Genomic DNA, 4,844 nt, shown 5'->3' on the forward strand with positions numbered 1-4,844 from the left:
CGACAGCCCAATCGATTCATGGATCGATTGAAATGCTTGATTACAGCTAGCAGGACATCCGAGAGGCATAGATTATCTTCCCTAGCATGTGTACAACTCCTAGGTACACCTAGAATATTAAGTTCAGATTTTACAGTAATCAGTTTAGTAAAATTTTAATCAATCCAGATTTCCACAATAGTAATTTAGCACAGCATAATGTAGCGATCGGCCTCACAGCCTAGTCAGTAGAAGGCGGGTCGTTACATTATGTCATTATAGAATGTATGTAGCACTAACCACTTCTCAAGCCCATGATGGGGACACTATCGGAGCATACTCTTAAATCTATCCCATGCTTCAAATAATGACTCTGAGTCTGTCTATTTGAAACTCGCTATTAAGTTCCTCATGTGAGCTATTTTGTTTGGTGGGTAAAATTTATCCAAAAATCACTACTCACACTGTTTTCAGGATGCAATACTGTTCGTTGGCAAGGAATTAAGCCACTGCTTGGCTCTGTCCCTCAAAGAAAATCCAAAGAGAAGTAGTCTCATTGTCTCTGGTGGAACTCTATTCACCTTCATCGTGCTACAGATCTCATAAAAGTGTTCCAAGTGTTGGTTCGGGTCATCATGTGGTCCTCCTCCAAATTGACTTTGTTGAACCATGTGGATTACTACAGGCTTTATCTCAAAGTTGTTAGCTTCAATTGGTGGTTTAGTGATGCTAGACCGAAGCCAGTGTGTATAGGGTGCTGCGTAGTCTTTTAAAGGTTTGTCAACCATCTCAGATCCTTCTTATTTTTCATGGAATCTTTGCAAGTTTCTTCTCCTCAGGAAAGTTCTATCAATCTCTAGGTCAAACGACAGAAGTTCTCCTGAAAGATTAGCTCTTTGCATGCAAGAACAAGGTATTGAATATTCTATGTGCAATAAGAAATTGAAGGCTGTTTTTCTCAAAATAGATAGTATAATGCAGAAATAAAATTGCAAACATGAAAAAAAAGCAAAAAGTAAAATGCAGAGAAAAACAAAGAAAATAAGATTTAATCTAACTCAATATGATTATTGCTAATGTTATAAGAGTAGTCCCCGACAACGGCGCCAAAAACTTGTTACATACCGCAAGTGCAAGGTTACATCATCAGTAATACAAAAGATATCGACCCACAGGGACTGGTTATAAGTACTAACTATCGCTCACATAGAATTAGCTAAACTATCAATGCTCAGTAGTTATCTATTGAGAAGGAAAGATGAAACCTATAAGGAAGATGAAAGAGGTAAATGTAAAGTTGTTTATCTCAGTTTGGGGAGTATTCTAGGAGTTCAGTTTCATTGTGGTGTGTACTAATGTGTCACGATCTACCATTTTCCTATCTTCAATTAACGTGCCCTTATAAGAAGTTAGAGTCATTATCTCTAAGTATTGAATAGAGATGATCCCTGTGAAATCCGGTAATGGTTAACCCTTGTTATGAGGGCATCTTAGTCATAGATCATAGGAACACATGACTAGTTAATAATAATAAAGATAAAGATATGAGTTCAGCATAGTTTTCTACTTCCTTATGAAGGGGTTGCTTCTCCTTTCAAGGGAATATCCTAGACGTCCGTGAACGGGTTACCCCTGTCACTAGGGCTCCTCAGATATACGATCTAAAGTACTCTCTATGAGATTTACAATCCCTACACAAACATTTAATCGACATGGCAATCAAATGTGAGCAATTCTCATGCATGTCAAATAGAATAGATACAAGAGCTATTGGTTGCTACTCGAAAAATCGTACTGGTTCCCCTGTACAAAAATTTTGTACAAGTCCCGAACCTTTTCTAACAACCTATTGTGTTCTTTAGAAATTAAACTTGGAATCGCAAACAGGACTTAACATTATTGATTCCAAGTTCAACTTATCTGTTCTTAGAGGTTTAGACTTGGATCGCAAACGATGCTTAACATTATTAATCCAAATTCACCCATGTTACAAAGTTGATTAAATATTTATTTCAAATATCGGCTTCCAGGTTAAACATGGCGAGGCACTAGGCCTTCTTGGGTATGGGATCATCCACCACTTCCTAGACAAAGCCTTTCAATGAAATTCAATATTTAATCTCCTTATAGTAACCCTAGGTTTAACCACTAAGAACAATCGAATCACAAGATCAAAAAACAAAAGAAACACAAAATCGAAACATAAAATTGATTGCCTAAAACCGATAGCCTCTTGTGTTTGGTATTTCAAAATCCATATAAAGAAAACTAGTATGATGCGGAATAAGACAACTAGTTATACCTTTCTTTATAGCTAAAGAGCTCTTGATCTTCTGTTGTATTCCTTACCTCCTCTTGGACGTCGTGTGGGCGACGATCTACCAAGATGAATTCCACCGAGACCACTTCTTCTTCTCCAAGACTCTTGAGCCATCAAGGGATGCCAAAATAGGAAATTTCCTTCTTCTTCTCCTTCAAGCAACCGACCACCAAGTGCTTCTCCTCTTCTTCTTCTTCCTCTCCAAGCAACCAGTCACAAGGATATAGCAACCCTCGATGTCGCTGGCCCTAAGGAAGCAAAAGAGGTGACAAGATGAAGGTGGTGTCGTCGGCTACAAGAAAGAAGAAAGGAAGGGAGCATGGCCGGCCATCAAGGAAATAGAGAGAGAATAAGAATAGGTTGTCTTAGCCATGAGGCACCCTCTCCTCCTCTTTTATAATCCTTGGTCTTGGTAAAAAAAGGAAAGTTTAATTAAAACTTCCTTTTAATCTTCTTATGGTCGGCCACATCATGGTATACTAAAAAGGAAAATATTTACAACAAAAAATTAAAGCTTCCTTTTAAACCATGATGTTTACAAAAGAGAAAGTTTTAAACATAATTAAAATTTCCTTATTTGTGGTTTTCCTCTAAAAGAGGAAATTTTAATAACAATTAAAATCTCTCTTTTTAAATTTCCTATTGTATATGGCAATAAAGGAAAGTTTTAAAAATTAATGTCTCTCTTTTAAAAACATGTAGACAACTACAAAAAAAAGAAAGATTAATTAAAACTTCTCTTTTTAAATCATGGTTACATAAAAGGAAAGTTTTATCAAAAATTAAAATCTTTCTTTTAAACATTATAGACAACTACAAATAAGGAAAGATTTTAACAAAATTAAAATCTCTCTTTAATCTTTTGTAGATAGCTATCAAAGGAAAGATTTTAAAATCTAAAACTCTCTTTTTAAAACCATGAGGATGACTATAAAAGGAAATTTTAAAAATAAAATTTCTCTTTTAAATCCCTTTCATGATGGCTATAAAAGGAAAAATTTTAACAAAAATTAAAATCTCCTTTAATCCTATGTGGTCGGCCCCATGCTTGGACACCAAGCATGATTTGCCCGGCCACTACTTGTGCTCCAAGCCTATACTTGGCCGGCCCCCTTGCTCCAAGCAAGGTTGTGTCCGGCCCATTACTTGGATAAGAAGTAGACTTAGTGGATACAAGGTTTTATAGAGGCTACAATAGGGACCAAGAGGAGAAATTGGTTTTGGTCTCCCGATGAGCTTGAGCTTCCTGTGTTCGCCCCGAACACCCAACTCAAGTTCATCAATAATAACTCATACCACTAAAGAGTTATTATTGAACTACCGCACCGATCCCAAATTATATTATGGGCTCCTACTTATTATGAGTGTATTAATCTCCTTGTGTTTAAGATATTGAATGTCCACTAATTAAATGAGTTACTGACAACTCACTTAATTAATATCTAGCTCCAAGAGTAGTACCACTTAACTTTATTGTCATGCCGGACTAGGTCCACCTGCAGGGTTTACATGACAATCCTTATGAGCTCCTCAAGGGGGCATCATCAACATAGATTATTAGGACACAATTTCATTCTATAATCAACAACACACCATATAAATAATATCATTTCCCAACTTATCGGCCTATTGATTTATCGAATTAAATCGCACCCTTTGATAAATTAAAGAAATAAATATTAAATATACATGCTTGTTATTATATCATGATTAAGAGTATGCACTTCCATAATAACAGAGGTTTTGTTCTTTTATATAGTTAGTATAAAAAAGAAACTACTTCAAATGGGTCTGCTCAATACACTCATAGTGTACTAGTGTAATATTATAGTCAAGATAAACTATTACCAAATTATACTATAACCACTGTAATGGTTTGTCTCATTCCATCTTGGTTGTGAGCTACTATTTATAATTTATAAGGATCTGATAACATGATCTTTTGTGTGCCTCCTCACACCATGTTATCTACAATATAAATTAAATAGACAACTACACTTAGCATAAATGTAGACATTTGACCAATGTGATTCTTATTTCTAAATAAATGTTTATACAAAGAGCTAGGCTTTTAGTATGCATTCTAGTCAATATCACATAATAGGTAAAAGCCATAAACATGAGTTGTTACATCATATCATTAACCACAACTACTCTTTAATCCTAGAACAATGAATCTACTCCACAGACGAAAGAGGAGAACCCAAAGACATCATGATATACAACTTTCAATTCCAAATTAAGTGAAAGAAGGAAGAGAAATGCTTATCCAATGGCGTCGAGTGATCCTTGGATCCAACCCTTTTATTCCAGAGTTGATGTAATTATGAAGACACCCTCGGATCGTCGAACGGAGATTTAGGATGGCGTGGAACGGCACCAAGGTGATCTTTCTTCGAACGGCCACCTTCCCCCCTTGAGAAGAAATTTAGAACCCCTTTTATAGGGTAGGGTAGGGAACGGGTGTGACACGACCCGTGCAATGGCCGTGCAGGATCGTACAACCAACTCCTTCTTGGTTGCAAGTTAAGTGACACGGCTGTGT

General features: G+C 36.3%; 1 pseudogene; it reads left to right on the forward strand.

Annotated features, from left to right (window-relative positions):
* Nucleotides 1-288: 288 nt before the first annotated feature.
* On the forward strand, nt 289-360 carry LOC122049974 (annotated as a pseudogene).
* Nucleotides 361-4,844: the final 4,484 nt, after the last annotated feature.

The sequence above is a fragment of the Zingiber officinale genome, chromosome 2B (assembly GCF_018446385.1).
Source record: "Zingiber officinale cultivar Zhangliang chromosome 2B, Zo_v1.1, whole genome shotgun sequence".
Lineage (NCBI taxonomy): Eukaryota > Viridiplantae > Streptophyta > Magnoliopsida > Zingiberales > Zingiberaceae > Zingiber > Zingiber officinale.